This window comes from Heptranchias perlo, chromosome 36, assembly GCF_035084215.1.
Source record: "Heptranchias perlo isolate sHepPer1 chromosome 36, sHepPer1.hap1, whole genome shotgun sequence".
NCBI lineage: Eukaryota > Metazoa > Chordata > Chondrichthyes > Hexanchiformes > Hexanchidae > Heptranchias > Heptranchias perlo.
The window spans coordinates 13,385,148-13,400,179 of NC_090360.1; the positions used below are offsets into that span (position 1 = coordinate 13,385,148).

The 15,032-nt window shown below is 43.7% G+C and overlaps 1 long non-coding RNA gene across 1 annotated transcript in view; it reads right to left on the reverse strand.

The window, feature by feature from the left end:
* Nucleotides 1–6,590: 6,590 nt before the first annotated feature.
* Nucleotides 6,591–15,032, reverse strand: part of LOC137303964 (uncharacterized) — a 61,200-nt gene continuing 52,758 nt past the window's right edge. The window contains exon 3 of the long non-coding RNA XR_010958493.1: nt 6,591–7,127. This is a non-coding gene — a long non-coding RNA (uncharacterized lncRNA). The remainder of the gene's footprint in view (nt 7,128–15,032) is intronic.

Here is a 15,032-nt window from a genome sequence, read left to right on the forward strand (position 1 = left end):
AAATGTTGATTTTTAAAGAAAAATCAGCTATTGGCACATTACTATCTCTGTCTTACAATTCCATTATTAAAAATAAAGTCAGACGATGCTGGAAACACTCAGCAGGTCAGGCAGCATCTGTGGAGAGGGAAACAGAGTTAACTTTTCAGGTCGATGACCTTTCTTCAAATTCTATTATTACTTTGAGGAAGTGTGGAAAGATTTTGAAGGACTTTGAGACAACAAATGCACTGATGTAAAGTCAAATCATAATGGCTCGATGTTAAATTTATCAGCTTTATGATGTGAGGTGGGAATTAAATCATTTCACAACCCCAAATCACTTGCATTATGGGTCTTCTGTGCACTGTGCTTGGATCCCAGTGGGCTTAGGTTGAGCATATCAAATCATAATTGGTTTTGTCCGAGCTCAGCTTTTTTTTTTGCTCCCTTGTAGTTATTTCTGCAGGTAACGTAGTTTTTTCACAATCAATAAGAATACCGTTCATATTACAGAAATGGGCTATGTTGTCTCAGCAATTTACACTAGCTGGAGATTGTGCTGCTTAATTTCATTGCTAGATCAACAAAGACAGTACTAAGGAGGGAGATAAACAATGTGCAGTTATTTCCATCTTTTGTGATTTCATTCCACATAGTTTAGTTCTGATAACAAGTTTGTTTAGGGCCCATTTGTCTAAGACTGATAATGGGTCAGGTTCCCCTGATGCAAAAGCTACAATAGCTTAATTTACAACCATGGCTCTCTGGAAATTAGTCAGGAAGATTTCAGCAGGCCACATTCCCAAACAGGCTCCCACAGCTTGGAAGAAATGAAGTAAGATATTCCACGGGGGGAAATGTAAAGGATGGGCAGTTTCCGGGATGTCCGCTTCCCATGACTGGGGATAATAGTTGACAACTAGTAATTAATTTTTGTTTTTCATTAGTATCTTTGATAATTTAGAAAAGATTATTTGCTTTTCGTTGGGTAAACATTGTAAATTGATGTATTGCAATAAGACGTCATGATAGTAAAGATATAGGGGGTAATTTTCAACTTACCACTCAGCATAAAAGCGGCATTGCAGGTTGGACGCCCGTCATAGAAACTGCCTGATTTCTTATCCATTGAAATCAATTAACGGTAATTTGAAAATGACCCCCACAAAGTATTGATGTGAGAGAGTAAGAACAGTAGAAACATGAAAAGAATATAAGAAAGCCCTTCACTGATGGTGGAATCAATACTTTTAATGAACATAAGAACATAAGAAATAGGAGCAGGAGTAGGCCGTCCGGCCCCTTGAACCTGCTCCACCATTCAACAAGATCATGGCTGATCTTCTACCTCAACGCCATTTTCCTGCCCTATCCCCGTATCCCTTCATGCCTTTAATATCTAGAAATCTATCAATCTCTGTTTTGAATGTACTCAATGACTGAGCCTCTGGAGTAGAGAATTCCAAAGATTCACCACACAGTGAGTGAAGAAATTTCTCCTCATCTCAGTTCTAAATGGCCTACCCCTTATTCTGAGACTGTGACCCCTGGTTCTAGACTCCCCAGCCAGGGGAAACATCCTCCCTGCATCTACCCTGTCGAGCCCTGTAAGAATTTTGTATGTTTCAATGAGATCACCTCTCGTTCTTCTAAACTCTAGAGAATACAGGCCTAGTCTACTCAATCTCTTCTCAAACGACAGTCTCACCATCCCAGGAATCAGTCTGGTGAACCTTCGTTGCACTCCCACTATGGCATGCATATCCTTTCTTAGGTAATGATTTGGAACTTTGGAAATCTGTCCCGAACTAAAACATTTTGCCACATTAAGAATATGTTGATTTGCAGGGCCATAATTATTTGTAAAATTGATAATGACAGAATAAATGTTTCCTAACTAGGTGGTCAAGGCTGAATGTTCCAGGCCTGAGCTTCACTCACCTGGAACTGGTGGGAAGACCCTTCAACTTGACTTCCTTCCAACCGAGGTTGTCTGTAACTTGGGCAGGAAGTTGTCAGTGGGCCTTGTTCAGGCCACTAGAGAGAATTCCTTACTTTGTTTCAAATTGCAAGGAAGGAAAAACTGCCAGGAGTCTGTGTGGAGACTTGTGGCTTCTGCTGGGAGATAAACAGGAAGAAATGGAGAATACAAAAAACTATCGATGCTGCTGATATGGCAGAATGTAACAATACCTGCCATTGACCTGGAACCATTACCTTGTCTCTCCCAGTAAAAGCCTTCATTCTGATCCTTTACTATTGATGTATGACAATTCCCATTTACAGTTGTCAAAATAGATCTCATTGCTGTTGTGGGACCTTGCTGTGTACAAATTGGCTGCTGTGTTTGCCTGCATTACAACTGTGACTACTCTTCAATTATGTTTGCATCTAGTGCACATTCATTACACTTCTACGTCACAGTCAAAGCATCAAATGTATATTGAAAAAGAAAGCCAGTCATTTCCTACTGTTTTTTTCTGATTTTGATAACCTGGCCTCTCCCAAAGGGCAGAAGCTGCCGATTTGTAAGCAGCTACCAATCTACAGAAACCTCCCTTAACAATTAACTGACCTCAGAGTGCACCTATTTAAACCATTTCCCTACAGGGAGTAACTGAGCAATGGCATAAAAGACAGAGCTCCATCTTAGCAGCTAAGCATCATAACTGTGATTAAGATTGCAAACTGCCCATAAGCAATGGGTTGCATGTTATGTGTGATTATCCATTAGAAACACAGGGGACGAATCTCCTCAGGGATTCTTGGCGTTTCCTCCGAAGTTGTGGCGATGGAGCGGGAAAACCTCTAGGAAATTCACCCCCTCCCACAGTTCTTTAGAGATGGGGAGAACATATCAAAATTTAAAATAAAAGCACAAAATGGTGAGAACACTCAGCAGGTCAATCAGCACCTGTGGAGAGAACAGAGGAGTAACATTTCAGGTGTGGATCCTTCGTCAGAATTTCTCATGAAGGGACTCTACAACCCTCTGCAGTCTCTGCGCTCCTCCAATTCTTGCCTCTTACGCATCCCCGATTTTAATCGCTCCACCATTGTCGGCCATGCCATCAGCTGCCTGGGCCCTAAGTTCTTAAACCTCTCTCCACCTCTCTCTCCTCCTTTAAGACGCCCCTTAAAACCTACATTTTTGACCAAATTTTTGGTCACCTGTCCTAATATCTCCTTATGTGGCTCAATGTCAAATTTTGTTTGATATTCGCTCCTGTGAAGCACCTTGGGACGTTTTATTACGTTAAAGATGCTATATAAGGTGCAAGTTGTTGTTCTTGATTAAATGAAGAATGACTCAGAAATGTGCTGAGATGCCAGTGTGAGAAGCCAAGCCTCAACAGATGATTTTAACAATTCAGAATAAGACCAGATGCACATTAGTATTGGGGACTCGTGTTGAAGTGCAGCCCTGATCCATAATTTGCAAGCTGGTTCATATCTCTGAAAGTGCCCTCTACAACATGCCTATGGGGTACTTATTCTTTGTGTTAACTTGATTAATGGTTTCCACCTTCTCATAAATCAGACTTCTCTTTTTATTAGTTAATAAGAATAATTAGAAGATCTACCTCAAATTGAAAGGAATGTTTGTTGTGCTTACTGTAACAATATAATTCTAAAATAAAAGACCTTAATATTTACTCTGTTTCATTGACACAATGTTTTAGGGGTTGTGAAATGTTTCTTGGAAGAAGCTGCCTGTTAGTAGAAGAATTAAGAAAATCTAATTTCAGAACCACCTGATCATTACAAGCGTTAAAAGAAAGAAAGACTTGCATTTATATCATTCTTTCACAACCTCAGGACATCCCAAAGCGCTTTACAGCCAATTAAGTGCTTTCGAAATGTAGTCACTGTTGTAGTGTAGGAAACGCAGCAGCCAACTTACACACAGCAATATCCCACAAGAAGCAATGAAATAAATGACCAGATAATCTGTTTTAAGTGTTGGTTGAGGGATAACTGTTGGCCAGGACACCAGAAGAACTCTCTTGCCCTTCTTCGAATAGTGCCATGTGATTTTTTTTTAGTCCACCTGAGAGGGCAGAAGGGGCCTCGGATTAACACCTCATCTGAAAGACAGCATCTCTGACAGTGGGCCTCGGTTTACCATCTCATCTGAAAGACAGCATCTCTGACAGTGGGCCTCGGTTTACCATCTCATCTGAAAGACAGCATCTCTGACAGTGGGCCTCGGTTTACCATCTCATCTGAAAGACAGCATCTCTGACAGTGGGCCTCGGTTTACCATCTCATCTGAAAGACAGCATCTCTGACAGTGGGCCTCGGTTTACTATTTCATCTGAAAGTAAGCATCTCCGACAGAGGAGCTCTCCCTCAGTACTGGAGTGTCTGCCTAGATTTTGTGCTCAAGTCCCTGGAGAGGGACTAGGAGGTGAGAGTGCTACTCCCTGAGGCACGGCTGATACCTGATACATGTATGCTGCTATCAATAGGCCCCTGCACTTTAGGGAAATCTGCCACCTGGTAAAAGTGATGGGCCTTCTCGTGATATTGCCTCCTTTTCATGACAAAAATTGATTTGCCTGGCAATCAAGGCTTCTGTGATTCCGCTTGATGCATTGGTGGATTGAAGTCTGACACGTGGCAAATGTCACCAGTGGGGGCTTGAAAGGATCCAGTTGTGTAAAGGACCAAATGCTGTGGTGGATTTCACAGCATCAGGCAGGGATGTTCTGGCCCTAGATCTTGTCTGCAGGTCAGGCTCCAGAAGATGGCGTGACTCCGTCACAGTCTCCTTTGAGAAGCAAACGTGGCAAAAGCAGGTCTCCTAGACAAGGCCAAGTAGGTGTGCCTGGTTCTGAACATGTATTTGCTAGGCTGATTCTGAGCGGGTGCCGGATGCCTGAGGTGCAGGGCGCCTGCCTTTCTTCCCTCCACACAAGCTCCTCTTCCAAATTCACAACAACCACTGACAGGCCCAATGGAAGGCCTACGCAGAGCAGAGCCTTTGGAGCTGCTGGTGGAGTCTGTGCTGTGGCTGGAGATCGGGGCAAAAGGAATCATGGATTACAAAAGTAAAGTACTATTTCAAAAGCAATAGTGCAGAAGCAGCAGCATGGCTGGTCAGAAAAGCTGGCAAAAAACAACTTTAAAAAAAAACCAGGCAGTCCTAGCTTTAAAAATGGACGTTCTCAAGCAAATGGCATGGAAGCTGACAAGTGCCGTTTTAATTGGTGTGCAGAGAGTGAAGAGGTCAGAAAATGAAGGGAGCTTGGCGTGGGAACAATTTAATTGACATTATATTCAGGCTTGTATTGAGGCCCATGCACACACTCAACATGGCCTCAATAAACTCCAAACTCTCACGACTGCCAGATGGGAGCATGGGTTTGGACTTGCCAGACCGATTCTCTGATACACACGCACTGCTTGAGCGGATCTGCTCCCTGAGCACAACACTGGGGAAATCGGTCATTCTGTGTGAAGAATTTCCTGACACACTTCCTAAATTTGCTTCTTTGGTATTTTGAACCCGTGGCGCCTTGTCCAACTCTCGCAATTTAATTTGACGTAATTTTCTGGATCTACTTTCTCCATATGTTTACTATCTTATATATATAGCTTTATATAAGCAAATAGATTAACTGGTCATTATCTCATTGCGGTTTGTGGGATCTTGCTGTGTGCAAATTGGCCTCGCTGTGTTTCCTACATTACAGTGGTGACTACACTTCCAAAATACTTCATTGGCTGTGACGTGCTTTGGGACGTCCCGAAGTTGTGAACGGCACGATATAATTACAAGTTCTTTCTTTATAAGAGCAACTTCTTCCGAGTCGAGATAAATAGATGCAGATTACAGATATTATAAACCTATAGCTGCTTTGGAAAATTATGCAGTGCAAAGATCAAAACTTGGCTCAAGAGATTAGACACTTTATTAAATTTATAACAAAGCATAAATGTCTTCTACAAACTGCTAAAAGAAAGATGTGCTTGTCAGTTCATTCTCCATAGGCCTACCACCACAGTGTGTGACATTTCACTGTCCTTTATATTAAGAAGCAAATAAAAAGCACTGCAATGCAAGCAAATTCTCATGATTTGGGAGTTGGTTACCATCTAGAATGTGGATTTTAGTACAGCAAAAATGTATTGTTCAGTCCTAATGAAATCAGTTTGATTTATCTCTCGCCCGTGTAGTTTCTTGGGGAGTACTGGCTTCAAAACTAATCTTCTGAAGCCTGCTGACATACTTTGTCTTAAACCGAACAAAAAAGTGTTTGGCTCTGCGGTTTGATATATTTTCTAGACTATAGTTCAACATAAAAATTGATAAATTTTCTATCTTCAATGATTTATAACAGACTTTTGAAACATGCATTTCAAAGTGTATTTATTATTCAATGGGTCCTTCATTGTAACATTAACATAGACCGATCCTTCACTGTGATCCTGTGGTATTCAGCCATATTACCGCAAGAGGTTGAGGTTCTACCCTTTTGGAGCAGGGCCGATCCTTGTGATGCATCGAGTGAGTGGGCTGTGCCTGATTAAAGCTGCATTAACGTTAGAACATTAGCGTAGGTGTGAGGTGGAAACTGCTTTGTCCTAATGCTGAATTTTAATGTAAATGCACCCTAAATTGCTCCTTTCTCCTCACTTCTGTCCTTATCTCACTACCATTCACTTCTATCTCTCTTTCCTCCTTGTCTTCCTCTCCTCCACTTTTGTCTCTTTCCACTTCACTATCTCTCTTCTTCACTTCAGTCACTCTCTTTTCACCCTTCATGTCTGCCTCTCTCTCTACCTTTACTTCTACCTCGCTCTCTCCTCCATCATTTCTGTCCCTTTCTCCACCTTCATTTCCATCTTGCTGTCTCTACCTTCATTTCTGTGTTTCTTTTCTTCACTGCTCTCTTCATTTCATCTGTTTCTTCCTTGACTTAAATCTCTCTCCTTCACTCTATTCTCTCTCTGCACTTGTTTTTCTACCTTTCTCTACCTTCACTTCTGTCTCTCTCTCTCCTCCCTGTACCTCTCTCTGCTTTCACTTTAGCCTCTCTCCCTCTTTCTATGTATAAAAGGCAGTGAACTCTGAGATCAGGTTTGACCTGCGGGCTCCTGGATGATTCCACAGAGATTAACGGGCGGTGGTCCCAACCCTACAGAGAATAGCAAGAGAAACATAATCAATAAAAGGGGCACTGTCTGTGGAAAACTGCCACAATCCATTTAGGGGGTGAGGGAGGGGTGGGGGGGATGGGAGGGGTAGGAGGGGCTGAGGGAGGGTTGGTGGAGGGGAGTGAGAGTGGGTGGTGGGGGGTGAACGAGGGATAGTGGGGGCTGAGGGAGGGCTGGAAGGGGTGAGGGAGGGGCGGTGGGGGGTGAGAGAGGGAAGGATGTGGGGGTGAGGGAGGCAAGGGGAGGGTGAGGGAGGGGTGGTTGGGGTGGGAGGGTGAGGGAGGGGTGGTGGAGGTGGGAGGGTGAGGGAGGGGTGGTGGGGGTGGGAGGGTGAGGGGGGAGTTGAGGGAGGTTGCCAGAGGAAGACGAGCCACAAGAAGGGATGGTTTTTATCAAATGATGTCACACACAAGTGGTGCAATGATGTGCTTCAAGGTTATTGTGCTATGTGTTTGCAAATGTGTCATTTTTTAAAAAAGGGTGATTCCCCTTTAAGAAAAGTTTCTGAAATTTGTAATGGAAGATCCAAAAGTTTGAAACCCGTATTTTTAATATTTTTCTGAGAAATGAAACAATCAGGAGCAGACAGGGAGGTTTTTCAGTTTTATCTGGGGCTTTTCTCCCTGTATTGGGTGTTCTGGTGGTGTCCCTGGTACAAGCAGCACTGCAGGGAGTGGGGCATTGCAGGGAATGGGTCAGTGCAGGGAGTGGGGCATTGCAGGGAGTGGGACATTGCAGGGAGTGGGGCATTGCAGGGAATGGGTCAGTGCAGGGAGTGGGGCACTGCAGGGAGTGGGACATTGCAAGGAGTGGGGCATTGCAGGGAGTGGGACATTGCAGGGAGTGGGGCATTGCAAGGAGTGGGGCATTGCAGGGAGTGGGACATTGCAGGGAGTGAGTCAGTGCAGGGAGTGGGACATTGCAGGGAGTGGGGCATTGCAGGGAGTGAGTCAGTGCAGGGAGTGGGGTATTGCAGGGAGTGGGTCAGTGCAGGGAATGGGGCATTGCAGGGAGTGGGTCAGTGCAGGGAATGGGTCAGTGCAGGGAATGGGTATTGCAGGGAGTGGGTCAGTGCAGGGAGTGGGACACTGCAAGGAGTGGGGCATTGCAGCACGTTGGTACGTCATAGGAAACTTACTGTCCTGGACCAGGAGAGACAGAGAGATACAGGGAGAGAGATATATATATAGAGAGAGGGAGACAGAGAGACAGAGAGAGAGACAGAGAGAAAGAGAAAGGGAGACAGAGAAAGAAAGAGAGGGAGATAAAGAGTCAGAGACAGAGAAAAAGACAGAAGGAGAGAAACATAGACACAGAGGGAGACAGAGGCAGAGGAAAAGACAGAAAGGAAGAGACAGAAGGAGAGAGAGACTGAGGAAGACAGAGAAACGTACAGAGGGAAGGAGAGAGAGGGAGAGAGACAGAACGAGAGAGGGACGGAGGAAGACAGAAGGAGAGACGGAGAGAGAGACAGAGTGAGTTCAAATAATCAGCAGAAAGGTAACTCCAACTGACCAGAAAGGATGAAATGTTGGATTACATTCAAATAGTTTGGGGACACACCAGGGTTCGGTAAAACGAACACTGAATAATCACTCGTGTATATAATTAATAACACTGGTTTATTTTAATAACGTATTTTTTATAAAATTATGCTTTTGAGAGCAGCACCTTGATGTATTCGGGCGAGGGGTTTCGAGTAAATAATTACTGGCGTTAGACAGTTTAGAATTAGACAAATGAAAAGTTACTATAAAAGCGACTTCAACATTTGATTTTAAATAAGTTTCTAACGGCATTTGAAGTATCGGAACCTTTCGGGTGAAGCGGTGTGATGTTGCCGAGATGTGAAGAGTTAATAATGCTGGATGCGGAGGTGGGGTTTGGAGAGGCTCCTGGAGCATTGCAGCAACTGCCGATCCAATGCAGATAAAATGCGGATCAGCGCTGGCCAGGACAGCACGGCGACATCAGCAGCCCACACTCAGTCAGCACCACTACCTGCATCTCAAACTCCAGCACCCCCCTCCCTCATTTACTCTCTTCTGCCTCTCTCACTCATTTACTCTCTTCCCCCTCTCTCCCCCCTCACTCACATTCACTCACTCTCACTCTCTCCTCCCTCCCTCTCACTCTCCTTTCCTCTCTCCCTCCCTCTATTTCCTTCCCCTCTCTCTCCCTCCCTCCCTCTCTCACTCACTTGCTCTCTTCCCCCTCTCTCCCCCCTCACTCACATTCACTCACTCTCTACTCCCTCCCTCTCACTCTCCTTTCCTCTCTCCCTCCCTCTATTTCCTTCCCCGCTCTCCCTCGCCCTCCCTCTCTCACTCACTTACTCTCTTCCCCCCTCTCCCCCCTCATTCACATTCACTTACTCTCACCCCTTCCCTCACTCACTCTCTCCTCCCTCCCTCTCACTCACTCACTCTCTTCCCCCTCTCACTCTCCTTCCCTCTCACTCACTCTATTTCCTTCTCCCACTCCCTCGCTCTCTCACTCACTCACTCTCTCTTCCCCTCTGGCCTGCTCTGCCATTGAATAAGATCATGGCTGATCTACCTCAACTCCACTTTCCCGCCTTATCTCCATATCCCTTGATTCCCTTAGAGTCCAAAAATCCATTGATCTCAGCCTTGAATATACTCAATAACTGAGCATCCACAGCACTCTGGGGTAGAGAATGCCAAAGATTCACAACTCTGTGAGTGAAATTTTTTTTCCTCATCTCGGTCCTAAATGGCCAACCACTTATCTTGAGACCATGACCCCTAGTTCTAGACTCGCCAGCCAGGGGAAACAGCGTCTCAGTATCCACCCTGTCAAGCCCTCTAAGATTTTTATACATTTCAATGAGATCACCTCTTATTCTTCTAAACTCTACAGAGTATTCTACTCAATCTCTCCTCATAGGACAATCCTCTGATCCCAGGAATCAATCTAGTGAACCTAACGCCCTCTCCTCCATCCCTCTCTCGCTCACTCACTCCCTCTCTCCTCCCCCTCACTCTCCCTCCCTCCCCCTCACACTCCAACACTCCTTCCCTCTCTCCGTCTCTTCTCTCACTCACTCCCTCTCTCTCCCTGTCTCACTCTCTCCTTCCCACCCTACCTCTCTCACTCTCTTGCTCCCTCCCGCTCACCCTCCCTCCCACTCCCTCAACCTCTCATACTCTCCCTCCTCTCTCCCTCACTCGCTCTTATTCTCTCCCTCTCTCACTTTCTCATTTTCTCTCACTCTCTTCCTCGCTCACTCTCTCACACATTCTCTCCTTCAGCCTCCGTTTCCCTTTCTCCCTCACCTTCTGTTTCCCTTCCTCCCTCACTCCGTCTCTCCCTTACCCTCCCCACTCTCTCACTCTCTCCCTCTTTCTCACCCACTCTCTCTCTCTAACTCTCTCTACTTTGCAGAAACTTGACATTTTCATAATCCTACTGTAGTTTTATACCTTCCCCCACTCCGAATTTAAACATCTTTAGTCTTATGATAGTGTAATAAATAAAGTGAAGTGAAGAGGAAAAAAATCTAATAAATTAGCTGACAATCAGTTTAAAAAATAAAATCCATGGAAATGGATTTAACCTTTTCTGGTCTGAGATTTACACATCACCAAGCCTCAACAGGCCAAACATTTTATGGGTCTGCAGTATAATCAATCGTTGCTTCCGGACAATGTAACTGTCTGCAAGAACGTGGTTGTGTGTCTGGTCACATCCAGGTATCATACAAAAAAACAGAATGTCTGCAACCACTTTATCCTGAGTAAAATGAGTAAAAGAAATACTGTTTTACGTAGTGAAAATAGAAAGTCAGTTTTAATATATTTATTTTCATTCGCAAAACATTGTTAAGACTTGATTAGCAGTGAATTAATTCAGTAATCTGCAATGAACGGTATGCACTAGTCTGTCTGTCTATCTGTCTCTCTGTTGCTATTGAAAATCCAATTATTATGAAAATTAAAATGCACTGTGTTGGTGTCGGTATTTCTTTTTAGAGTTATTTTATTTTCTCCCTGAAGTATCCCTACATCTCACACTTTCCCTATCAGAGACGACGGGATGCTCTCGGGTCTCTCTCAGTGCTTGTCCCTAGCTGGGTACTAAGACAGTGAGAGCCGCTTGGGGTGACTGGTTTCCTCTCTGAGATCCCCTCACATACTGTGGGTGGATGTGAAGCTCAGGACGCCTGGCCTCTGCTCCACGCCTCGGCACCACTGCATGGCTGAGATTGGGAGCTTGCAATACGAGGAATCACAGGCGCGATTCCATCTGCTTCCTACCCACTTTCTGCCATTTTGGATACCTCTAAATTGGCTCCATCATTTATATGGAGGAATATCTTGCATTGTATGATGCATCAACATTTTCAGTGCAAAATAGTTAGGAGACAGACTAGAAAACTGACCTTGCACTCTTCTGGTCATTTGTGTGTATCCCTCTTTTCTGCTTCCCTACAAAGATGTGAGCACCACTGCAAACAATAGGGTATCTTAGGATATAATCTGTAAACACAAGCACAGCCTTTGGGGGTGGGGTGACATGGGGGATGAGCTCTCCCACTAACTATTTTTAAGTGGTTGGACACAAATGCCTTGCAACAACATAGTTCGACTGTAACCTTTAATGCTCTTGACTGGGTATTAAACCAGTCGAGTCACTCTGCAACATTGCAGATTAATTACAAAAAAGTATTCTGTATCCGTATAGAATAAAATTATCTTCTGAGCCATTTTAAAAAACAGACGTGCCTGGATGTTCAGGATATCGGTCTGATGGGACTCATCTTCCCTGACTGTGATTTTGTAATCATTATTTTCCATATTTTATTTTTTAAGAGACATTTTGTCAGAAAATTATGTTTCAAATGTCTCTTCTGAGATTTGGAATCAACACAGCACTTGGAAAATCATCAACTTCAGCTGACAGTGTTGTAGAAGAGAAAGTCTGCAGCTATGAATTATTCTAGTAGATCTGCAGGGTTTTCTTTTCAAACCCATTAGCATTCTGCTGCAAACAATACCCCAAAACCATCTACCTGACTGTGACGCAAGCTGAATATTTATATCAATACTTTCTAGTGCTTCAAAAAAAACCTGATGTCATCTTAGCAAAGCATAATTTCTTTAAAAAAAAACTTATTTCTCATATAGCTATGAAAGTAATGCTATGAATCAGGATCATTCAGTTCAAACTGACAACAATCTGACCTAATGATATCCTTGATTTTAGAACCATATTATACAGATGCTGCAGTAGAATAGTCATTGAGTCCTGCTTTTAGCCGTGTTAGATTGGATGCTGCCAGCTCTGGTTTGCCAAGGTCATCGGGAACACATACAAGTCAGGCTGCTTAGTGAACCATATGTAATTTAAAACAGACGTGCAAAAAAGCACTGCATATATTAAATGACGATACAATTAAATAGGCTGATTCAGATTTATTTTATCTGAATGCATATCATTACAATTCAAATCTGTGCTGCCCCTTAAAAGAAATTGAGGCCATACACATGCAGTGGGATCTTTTGCTGATTGTTGCTTGCTTTGTATGGAAAAACGTTTCATGTTGTTAAATGTCTCACGGGCTCCTAGTGCTGTTGCTGAAAGGCAGTGACTGACGGGGCCAATTATACAGTGCTGCCATGGTGTCAGCATAACCTGTAGCTGACCTCACATCATTTTGCGATGTCAGCTCATTTTAATAATTAGCACAGACTCTGTGTGTAGATTGGATGATGCACAGGGAGCGTGGTGGGTGTGTCGCGCAGGATATGTGGTGAACCAGAAGCTCTTAAAGGCCTGCTGCTCACTTTTAAAGCAGAGCTGTACATTGCCGAACTTATAAGTCTTGTAGATACCAGTTCAGGATGTCAGCAAGGAAGGACGGGAGCAGGGCTGTTCCTTTGAGGCTGCTGCTCTAGAAGTCTTACTCTAGGTGATGCTGCAATGGAGGGAAGCTGAGTAGTTACATCGAAACTACAGCACAGAAACAGGCCATTCGACCCAACTGGTCTATGCTGGCGTTTATGCTCCACACGAGCCTCCTCCCTTCCTACTTCATCTAACCCTATCATCATAACCTTCTATTCCTTTCTCCCTCAGGTGCTTATCCAGCTTCCACTTAAATGCACCTATGCTATTTGCCTCAACCACTCCTTATGGTAGTGCGTTCCACATTCTTACCACTCTTTGGATAAAGAAGTTTCTCCTGAATTCCCCATTGGATTTATTAGCAAATATTTTATATTTATGACCTCTAGTTTTGGACTTCCCCACAAGTGGAAGGATTTTCTCTATGTCCACCCTATCAAACCCTATTATTATCTTACAGACCTGTATCAGGTCACCCCTCAGCCTTCTCTTTTCTAATGTCCTCCGATTACAAGTATGTTCTAAATTTCTTGGGTCGAGATGGCTGAGTGAGACACTGCAGTCTGCCACATCCTCAGATCATGGGAACAGAGGAGAAAAAAAGTGTTCTGGACTCATGAAGATTGACAAGGTAAAAATACAAAAATTGGAACAAAAGCAATGCAAAAAAAAAATGAATGGAAAATCAGTAATGTAGCAAAATGAAGGATGTAATTTTAATCTAATCCACCCGGCGGGAAACTGATAGAATCGGATCGGCCGCTGGTTTTACACCCTGCCTGATTTTACTTTCTATTGAAGTCAGTTTTCCGCCAGGCGAGTTAGTTTCAAATTCCCCCCTAAACTTCTGCAGCTGGTAATAGCACCGTTGAAAGTTTAATTTCTAAAGTGGCTGAAGCAACCTTTAATGTACTGCTCATTTTAAATGGCAGGGTCAACAACACCAGTGCATTCTTGGCGCTGAACAAGGAAAATGGAGCCACCGGGTGATCATCAGAATTTTTAAAGCCTTAATTAGGATGTTCCATGAAAAGTGCAATCACCCTTTGCTCTTATAAGACAGCTCGGTCACAGAATGGTGCCCTGTGGTGGCTGCTCTCCCGGGACGCAACCTGAATCTGCAGCCACTGCTCTCTACCTGATCCTTGCTTTGGGAACTCAAGTAGGTCACATTTGGTCCCGAACCCAGCAAAGCCCCTCCCGTCCCAAACACCGTATAGTACAGGAATGTACTAATTTAATGGATCTGCTGTTTGTTTCTAATCAATTTCTTTGAACAGTTTGGATGTTTCTACTTACAAGTTAAGCGATATCATCTTCCTATACCCTGGAAACCTTATTTGTTTCCACCGTGATAATCAACAGTAAGTAACGAGATGAAAGGAGTCCGGTTTGTATTTTAGAAGATATCTGGGCATTTCCTTTGAAAGGGCTGTGTGCTGTCAAGGTACAGGCATACAGCATTTGAGTTATTGTACATACTGCTTGGCTCAGTTCCACGCTAGACAATTCATTTAACAACTGGGCTATCAGTAGAGCAGGGATCTGTAGTTACATATTTTACAAACAGTCCTGATTATCATCAGAATAGAACAAGAAAATGTTAGCAATTTCTTTTCATGCATAAAGGTCCTTTAAAAGGAATGGAACATTCTTTATAGTGGTCGCATTAATTGACTTAAAACTCACAATACATGTGATATAAAAGATACTCAAACAGCATTTCATGGCTGCTGTACCTACCTGCCTGAGATTTTGGAGAAATAAATACTGGCTGCACCAGTACCAATTCAGGTGGTCCTACTCTCAAACATCAGTTCCTCTGCTAGGTGCTACCCTCACTTGCAACCTAGAGTGATATCCTGCTCCCCCCACACACACACGGCCTGATGTGCCAAGTGTACATTTTCAAAGAAGCCTTTAGTTCTTCATTTTGTATTGAATGAGGGCTATAGAGGAAAGGACCACCGCCATATATGGGAATTGGTTGCTTTTTGTGTTATTGTTGATTTGGT